Genomic DNA, 10,507 nt, shown 5'->3' on the forward strand with positions numbered 1-10,507 from the left:
AACCCCCGTTGTAATTAATTGTGCTTGTAGTTTAGTTGTAGAGTAATTTGTATTGTAACTGTAAAAAAATAAATAAAAAAATTAGTGCATGCCAATGACGTTCATACAGAAATCGCCTTGGCAACATAATGCTTTTGTTCGAATTGAAGTGCAATCATCTGACGTAACAAGCACTACGTGCGCTGTCTAATTGAATTCCTTTTGAAATGATTAGGTATTTGTATTTCTCCTGACCCTTACTTTTTGCGAAGGGGCGGGCGGCGCCAGACTAGCTAATGACATGCATTGCTTTGGGGAGAATAACTGACCATTACATGTACAATATAATTACAAAGGGTCAGGAGTCTAGTCTCAGGGTCAGTACAGTAGCTACTAACGTTTTTTACCATCCCATCATTCATATCCTAGTATAGAGCGGTTGCACAAATAATTACATTAGACGCGCTTTAAAAAACGTGTGGCAAGAATACATTGCCACAATGCATGAAAATTACGTATTCGATTCTACTGCCACAACGCAAGTACGGATGGCTTAGATACTACAGTGTTACATTCACCCATTATAAGGTATTAATATACTAGAAGGATGAGAGCGTACTGAGCTGGTCTGGTTTCTGACATTACGATAAAATTCCGCTTTTTGCTAGTACGCTCACGAAGCCAGATGCCTATTCACGTTTACCAATGTATTAAAAGAGTTTTTCTGAAACAATTATGAAGAAAGAAAGCAGTTTAGCCTCGCCATTCCAACTTACGGGTGGACCTGTTTCGAAATGCGTGGGCGAATATACACTATTTTCGCCATGTAGCCACAAAGCAGACCGGCTTTGCTCTCACTACTCTAGTATGTTAGTACCTGGTAACAGATGATTATCAACACCGACATAGTTTGGCTGTTAGGCACTCTACAATAACAGGAAAATGAAACACGCAATTTTTCCAGCACCTGGCTGTACAAATGCCACACGTTTCAGTTGAACGCCGCACCTGTGACGTCACATGCAACCGCTCTATACGCGTAGTCAGTGTCGCTATGGTTACCAAAGGTGTATATAATTATAGCTACTTGACTATATGATATACGAAGTGACTAGAGAGCCGGTACCGGCGCTCAAAGTAAATTCCTTAAAGAGCCGGTAGCCAGCGCCTGCGCGCAAAGGGTATGACTGCATACTAGCTATCTACTATATACCTTACTAGCTGTAGTACCTGCCCTATCGTGCAGGGCAGTATGTACAATGACATGGAAATTAAATGAAATTACAGTTGGTAATATACTATTATAGATACTTTATAAAAGACTAAGGAAACAATGTGGTGTAAGGATTGCATGAATGCAATAATTGTGGAGAAGTGCACTCTTATTGGAATATTTTGTGACTTAAGTTGCTCAAATTCTACCATCAACCAAACATACCATGAATTACTGTAATCTGCACTACAACGATTCTGTTATGACAAAATGTAACGGCTTTATAAAACATAACAGCATGGGCACAGAGTGGGGGCTAGCAAGAAATAATAATAAATGAAAACAAAAAATTTTGAGTCATCCAGCCCATGGAAAAAACCTGCCATGGAAAAAACAGCTCATGGAAAAAACCTGCCAGCCTTTTCTTTTGTTTTGCTGCACAGGAAAAACCGAAAAATGCTCCACTCTGCTTTGTATGCATGTGTAGAAAGAGTTCAAATCATTGCTGCAAAGTCTATAAATAGCTCCCATTTTCACAACGTGCCCCACGTTGTGAAGAACAGTCTGCCACGGGACCGTGTCATTTCACTATGTAGCTGCAGTCATCCCTCCTTCGAGCAAACAATCCAGGATATGCATAAAGACAAAAGAATAGAAAAGATAAATAGTTTCACACATACATAAATATACAAAGCAACCATCTGATACATTTTTTACCATAATACCTTCCTTACCACCATCCACAGGTGCTGATCCACAATATCACAAAGCAGCGGTAGCAGCAGACAAACCTAACTAAAGTGCATGTGTTTGCCTATCTAAAAACCTCACTATAGACTACATTACGTGTTTTGCAATCCCCTCTAACTAAAAGTGTCAATCTATCTGCTGAACCTACCCTAGATAGTGCCACATAAAGCATGCCGTGTGTGAAGCTTTCGTCCGTCAAATCTAATCCTACAGCCTTAAAAGTTTGGCCCTGGCTTTTGTTAATGGTCATGGCAAAGCAAAGTGCAATTGGAAATTGAAGCCGTCTAAATTCAAAAGGCAAAACCGAGTTACTCGGAATGAGAAGAATGCGTGGTATTATAATATCGTGTCCTGCATATCTACCATGAGAAATCTTGGCCTCTACTGTGTTAGCCGACAGTTTAGTAACTACACACCTAGTGCCATTAGTAACCCTTGGAGGATCTAGAGAGCGTAAAATAATAATAGGAGCGCCTACTTTAAGTAAGAGAAGATGCTGAGGTAGTCCAGATACCTCTAAAGAGTTCAAGAATTCTGTTGGAAAGTGAACAGCCTGAGATTCATCAGGTATGGTGTCCAAGGACCTGTAGTCACAGCAGTCACCAGGTAACTGCTCCACCAGAGTCATGTTGATGGAATGAGTGGTGTTGTTAAGAGGAGCAAGAATGCAGCGTTCAGATACTGTAAAGGATCATACCCCCTATGAAGTTCAGAAATGCGCTGCAAAGACCCATCCCTATAGTGCAAAACTATGTCCCTATTATTTACATTATCATTAGGCATTAGCACTCCTACCTCGTCACACATCGGGCTATTGTACCTCCTAGCATGCTCTCCTACAGGCCGTTTGTTCTCATTAATCACTACCCTAATATTTGCTGGCTCATCATGCTGCTCAAATATTTCTTTAGCTACCTTAATAAGTTGAACATAGTGATTATCGTCATGCAAAAGCTCAGTAATACCCCTAACTATGTCAAGCCTTAACCCATCAACTATCCCACATCTTGTAGCTACTTCAGTTTGCTGGTTGTCGATAAAATAAATTTGGGAAAATTTAGGAGACTCACCTGTTGATGGAACTAAACTACCTATACGATGATAGACTTGACCCTGTACTCTAAAAGAAGGATTGAAGCCAGCCATAGTTATCTCGTTACAGCCAAAGCTTGTCATTTGAAATGCACTATTATACTTACGTATGCTAGCTAGAAAATGTTTACCTGCTGTGTTTGTACCTTCATACAGGTGTCTCAAGAATGACTGGGGCTGTGGAAATGCCTCTAACTGGACATTACCCTTCAAGCAACAAAGGGATTCGGTCTCCTGGGGAAATTTTAATGCGCCGCAGTGTGTGCATTCTACACTGAGTGTGCCTACATCTGTAGTGTTGAAGAAGTTGTGTGGCTGATAGTTAAGCCCCCTAAAGCTTGGGTGTGTGCTTGCACGTACCTGTTGTCTGCGTGCTGTGTTAGCCTGCTGCTCCAGAGCTCTGTAGAGTGGATCAGCTCGAGCTTGTTGATGGGAAGCTGTATCTTGTTGTTGCTCCTCCCTCCTTGTTACTAGGTCTTCACGCGCAAGTCGACGGGCAGCTGTTTCACGCTGCTGTTCTTCTTCTCTGGTGGCCGGGTCCGCACGCGCAAGTCGACGGGCAGCTGCATCGTGGATCCGTTCCTGTGATCTTCTTTCTTCGTCCTGGCGGGCCACACGATGGGCTTCTGCGTCACGTTGTCGTCGTCTCTGTTGTGAGTCCAGTTCACACCTAGCACTGGATGAGGTGGTAGCTCCAGTTGAAGCCTCCTGGCGGCGCAGTATTTGTCGTTCTGCTTCTTCCCGTCTCTTCTCTGGATCCAATCTTTGGTTCTGCTTGCGTCTCTTTGCTTGAAACGCACAAAAAGTAGACGATCGTTTTCGCTTAGGCGGCATGCTCGGGCATGCTTACACAGCACATCAAATGAATTTGAATTAGAAATATCACGTGTGTACAGTTGGCAAAAACACATGCAGTACAGTGCGAAAAAATGTGTACTGAAAAGGTGCCCAAAACGAAAAAAAAAAAATTAACACCAGCTGGACTCCAACCCACAACCTCGCGCACGTAAGACAGGCACCTAAACCATTAACCTATCTACTTCACCACATTGTTACAGCAATATTTTTGTCTTATAAAGACTTGTACAAATGGACTGAGATAGGTGTTTACTTGCGGTTTGCATGCGGTTTATAGAAAGAATTCAAGCGAATTTTAGTCTACACACCTGCCTTCAACGGCCCCTAGACGACTAACGATAGCTCGCATAAACTTTTCGAAAGCGTCATTGTTGAGCTCAATAATCAGCGCTTCCGTGACGCCAAAGACGCTTCCAAACGCGCAGCGGTTAGAGAGTACAATGCGTGACATCAAATGGAATGCAGACAGACAGACGGCTTTTCACTCTTATAATATAGATTAGAAGGCAGCTATGTCGATTGACTCGGAATGAGCAATACACTACTACTCTGAGAACAGTTGCTACTAGCGAGAAGCCGGTTTTATCACCAATTAATCAACATGGTTCCTGTTTCACCACTATAGGCAGCTAGGTGATTTAACATTTTAGCCTGCATACATGAAACCGGAAAGATCCAACTGGTTAGCAAATCTGTATGCAAGACAAATAATTGGTGCATTTCTTAAGCCTTCAAAAAAAAATTCGAAAAATTTCATCTCCCGGATTTTGCAAATTGCCTAATCCCTGAATAGGGAAGGCAGATATACAGTGTATATATATATATATGTATATAATTAAGTGTATTACCTGGAAATTAAGAATATTGACTCAAAGAATGTTTCATGCATGTGACTCTCACAACTTTTCATATTGCTGTGAATTCTCAGATTTTAGCACACAATGAACCATATACACATACACCGGTTCCTATAAACATACGTACAAAGTTATTACAGTCACTTAATTAATTTCAACGGTTGCATGATACAGCACTCTATATAATTATTGTATACTAAGTTTAATTCTTTATTCAGTTGCAGGGGAAGCATGGCACCCATGACAGTACCAGTATTTGCATCTGGGCTGCTTGGAGAGCCCTACGCACTCCATGTGGTACCACTGTAAGCAGTGCTCACAAATCAGCGATGGAGATTCTGAAATTTCATGGTAACAGCTCCCACATGTGTATACAGCATTTGCTTTTTTTCTGTCAAGAACATTCTTAACAAGAATCCAGGCATCAGCAGTAAAGTGTTTCCTAATTAAATGTATGTCAACGTTGTCATCAAGCACTGCATCAGGCACTTCCTTTGGCATCACTTCCACTTGATCTTCCTCGATCATGACTTAATTGTTGTTTTATTGCCCTTTCTGCAATTTCATGTTCCACAAACCATTTCAACATCACTACAGAAAAGTAAATGATACACTTTACAACCCTGCATACATATTGAGTAGCCCAATAGCTAGTTGATGTATGATATTAGCCTTATAGATGTGTGATATTATAGTTAATGATAGATCTAGAAGAAAGGACAGAGAATTGATAGTACCCCTCAGTCTGGCATATTGTTTGTTTACAGTCCAAATGGACTATCTTTAAATACTGTGTAGCTACATGCATAGGCATAGAAATAAAATTATGAGTGAAATTAAAGAACCTGTGTGAAGATAATTTGGAGAGTAAAGCAATAAACCAACTGACACCAATTATGTGCATACTTTAATCAATGACTAATGCTTAAAAGTATTAGATCCTAGCTATGGTGGGTATGTAAAAACTGGTATAACTCATACATATATCCTCTTCCTTCCAAGCCTGCATGAGCCTTATAGCTTGTGCTATATTTATCTACAGTAAGACGCTATCTTTTCACATGCATTCATTGAGGACTGAAGTTAGCCTGTCTATAGGCCATAATTAAATGGCATATTTATTCCATTCATTATAACTGGAATATAAGTGTTATGACTTACCCTTTTGTTTCATAGAGGTGTGTAATTTAAGAAATGGTTTCAACCTGGAACCAGTTGTCAAGGATAATTTCTTCTTCGGAAGTCCAATTACTGTAACCTCATTACCTTTTGGTTGACCTCGCTTATGAATTACTGGAGGCATTGAAATATCTATTTATAACCATTCAGCATGTTCAGCTACACTGTACAGTATGTATACCTTTTAAAGATGAGCACTGGGATTGGGTATGATTTACTAAAGTTATGGTTACATTAGTGTGTTCCTCCATTGAAGTAGTAGGTTCTTGCTCAGTTGGATCTACCATGGATTTATGAGCTTCAGATGTACCTGTCATCATGGCATCAGTGCTTTGCACTTCAGCTATATAACACAATTTATCATCAATAAGTTCAAGCTATTAATTTCTAACGTAATGGTGTCGGACTACATCAATGTATAAACAAATTCTTAACTAATTATTATTAAACAGGCTGGTAATTATGTGTTTCACCCTTAGCTAGGGGAAACTATATTTTATTGTTTTCCTTCTGTACATATATATATCCTGGCTTGATCTTGCCCATATCCTTTTGATTCATAGTTCAGCCATTTAAAGTGATTCATATAGCTCTTAGGTGAGCAAGGGCGGATCCGGGGGAGGGGGGGGGCCTTGGGGGTTGAAGCCCCCCTTCACTATATTAGTAGAGATTTCCAACTAAATTAAATAATTAACATTCCATGCATTCATTGGTATGACAAATATTGTGCTATTTTTCAGGGTCATTTTAGTGCAAACCCCATCTCAATTGGTGGTTCCTATCAAAAGATATAAGCAAAAGAAGTTCACAGTGTGATGATTTTTGTGTACAGTATATTCAATGCTTTTTACATATATCGCATGGCACCAAACACAATATTCAAAGTGTCATAAATCTAGATAGGAAACTAATAATGACATGAAATTTTCACCACATAACTATTTTATGGAGAACAGCATATGAGCTAGGTAAAACCTCTCAAGAGTGACCACTTCTTTGTAGACTGACCACTCAGAATATTACATGAATAAAGCAAGTGATTCACAAATAAAACTATGTGTATTGTGCAACACTAAGCATACACAGGTACCCAATGCATTTTCAAGGATAACTAACTAGAAAAATCAGTAATATAGTAATGGCATCACAAGTCACAATTAACAAATATTTCGGAAACATGACAATTAGATAACAAAATGTAAGACCAATATTGTTATTAAAATAGATTTGTTTGGACACTGTTCAGCTTTATTTGTCACATATTGTAAGCACTAAGGATAATAATTATTATATAACACAACAAGGCCGGAGGAGACGGTCCGGTTGGTCAGGCCTGAGCCGGACCAATAATCTGGAGTTGAACCAACTAGCTGACCAGCTCGAACTACATTACTCTCATGCAATCTTTGGACGATCACATCTACATGTAGCTACGTACATTTTACAGATGTTATTGAAAATGCATGACACGAGTAGTTACCTAGTTTCTCAGCCTAACTAAAGCACAGAACTACACGTATAGTACCTCCAATTACCTTACAGTACAGCATTGCATTCGTATCGTTTTGTACAGAAATGATTGTGGGTTCTACGTACAGTATCACGTGTACTGATAGTTGGCATTTATCACGTGTAAGGCAGGTGCCTTCTTTGATTCTAAACCAGCACACTTATATCACAATTCAATCTTCATAAAATAATCATTAGCATCCCTTGGCTTGTCTCTCTTGGATTCTTTTACTGGGCGAAGGGCTGGCAGTGACAAACCAGATGACTCATTCCTCGGCAAGAAGCTGCACACTCATACATTACATGGTAGCCATCTGGATGAGATGTTGAGTAGAAATCACTCCTCTTCAACTACCCACTCGTCCAGATACCGAGCAAACTCTCAGTCTCACCCACATCGCGCCATTTTCGAATGCTGATTGGTCTCGTGACTGTCCGCACCAGTATATTTACGTGATGATCCGTTCACTTCATACAAACCAGTATAGTAGTATGCAGCTGTGTAGCATTTTATTGTAGCTGTGTGAATTCACTAATTATATCCTAGCTAAAGGGGGCCATGCTGCATGGGTTCCCTGTGAAATTTGGGGGGAAAGTTGCAATTTGCTAGCTAGTTTACTTTAAAATTTAGCATCAATTTTAAATTTTAAGGCATTTTCAAACCGTTAAATTGCAAAAATTCTGCAGCTCCTGGGGGTTGCACCCCCAGACCCCCCTTGAACTTCTAATTGCTAGCTATAACTAAATGAACCATACAGCAAGTTTCATGCGGTGTCCCCTGTATGTCAGGTCTACAATAGTATAGAAAGTCTGAAGAACAACAGATAGACCTGAGCATATTTATATAGCTAGCTAGCAGTGAAATATCACTAAAATTGCATATCTGAGTGTCTAATTTTCAAAACTTTCCTGTGGGGGCATGCCCCCAAACCCCCCTAGAATGCTCGTGCTTCGCACTTCGCACACTGTGCAACAGCTCCTCTCTCATTGGCATGTATACAGTAGCAATTTCAACATTATAGTCAATGGCCTGACCAACTCAATTTTCCCTCCTCCGGCCCTGGATGAGGACGAAGAAAGTGGTCCTGGGCAAACCGTATACGCTGATTTCGATTATTCCATGTGTTTTTTGATTGGAGGACGATTGAAGTTGGATTACGACGAAAATATGGCCCTTTTAAAGGTAAATCGCCATCTAGCACTGTTCAGAATTCAGCATTACAATCACCCTGGGCTTCAAGGCATCCGTCTGCATAGATGCAAGTATAGTTGGAAGGTGAGCAGTTTGTTGTCTTGCGCGGAATTGTAATATAAGGTTCCAGGTTATTATTATTATTATTATTATTGTTACTGAGCAGACAGCACAGCTGATATGCTCAGGAAAAAAAAAGCAATCATAAAATGAATTTAGCTACGTAGTTACAAAGATTACAGTTATAGAGTTCCATACAATGTTTGCAGTTCCGCTGAAAAAGAGTCAATATTGTTGCTCTCAATGATGGAAGATGGTAAGTTGTTCCAATCCTTAATTGATCTGGAGAAAAAGCTCTGTTGGTATGAATGGGTAGATGAATTTGGTAGAATAAAACGATGTGGGTGATATAGTCTGGTGGATCTTGTCATTGAAATAAAATGAAGAGGAATTGACAGTGAATAATCTTGATGTATAATTTTAAAAAGTGCTTGTAATCTGGATATTTTACGTCTCAGCTGAAGGCTTGGCCAAGAAAGATGCTGTAACATAGCTGTGACTGAGCTGAATCGATTGAAATCATTTAGGTTGTGCATAATCTTTTCAAAAGTGGAGACTGGCATGTGATACCAACATCACATGGCTCCACACTTACCTGATGTTATATTCTGGTGTATTTACTACTGTTTTGATCCATTTTATAGCAGCCTCGGTGATGGTAATTTTGATCAGAAACTGTTTATAATTTCTCTTTGTAGTATACAGTGATGTCATTGACATCTGCCACAGATTCACGCGGAAACACTCGGAAACTTTGGCTATCACCGGTGCCGTATTCTTCCAATTAGAATTACGTACGCAATTATTTGTATGGGATTCCTATGGGGATTTTTATTTCTCAAACTTTGATTTGACATATTTCAATAAATACCGCATGGATTTTAATCCAGTAAAGTGCATTACGAAGTACGAAGTACCGACTACCATTAACTGGAACGGCAGCTTGTGAAACATTTATTGAAGGTGTGTACTTTAAGTAGCAAAAATATGTGTGAAAAATTGGTTGGTTGGAAATCGCTAGTATTAGGCTTTACTTGATCAATATGCTGAGTATTATAATGAAATCTTGTCTTAGCATAATTATATGATCACTAATAATACAAATACTCATAAATCCACCTTATAAACATCTTTCCAAGGTATTATCAGTGGATTTATACTAAAGTTTATACAACAAGGACCCGGATCAGCATTGGAGGTGTACAAGATCGAGATACTCTAATAGAGCAGTCAGCTAACTACTCTAATAGAACATTCACTGGAAGCATATAGTTGGTTCTGTTATGGAATTTTTCCAAATCTGCCTGCACCTATACATACAATGAAGTGCATTGGTCTGTTTAAAGGGCTTCCTTCATCTACTTGTGTAGTTAATATGTATGGCAATACTTAATTCAGCTATGCAATTTCCATTGAAAATGCTCTCAGATTCAATCTTGTATTGTTAAATTTCAAAATTTTCCACTTTCAACATTATTATTCTAACATGTGTAAACTGAATGTATAATTGAGTTATGCCTACTAGTGTGCACCTGAGTATATCAAACTTTTTAACAGTGTTGGGTAGAGGTGTGCAAAGCACACTTCCCAGCATGCAAAGCACACTTCCCAGCATGCAAAGCATGCTGGAACTAGGGGGGTCTGGGGGCATGCCCCCCGGGGAAATTTTTGAAAAATAGATGCTAAAACACTACAATTTTGAGACATTTCCACATAAAATTCATAATATTTTCTGCCTGTAGATATTTTATATACTGCCTTTAGGTTATAGGTATGGCTCTCTGAAGCATTTTGTTAATGGAAAAGTTTGGGTAGGTT

The sequence above is a fragment of the Dysidea avara genome, chromosome 1 (genome assembly GCF_963678975.1).
Source record: "Dysidea avara chromosome 1, odDysAvar1.4, whole genome shotgun sequence".
In the NCBI taxonomy this organism is placed as follows: domain Eukaryota; kingdom Metazoa; phylum Porifera; class Demospongiae; order Dictyoceratida; family Dysideidae; genus Dysidea; species Dysidea avara.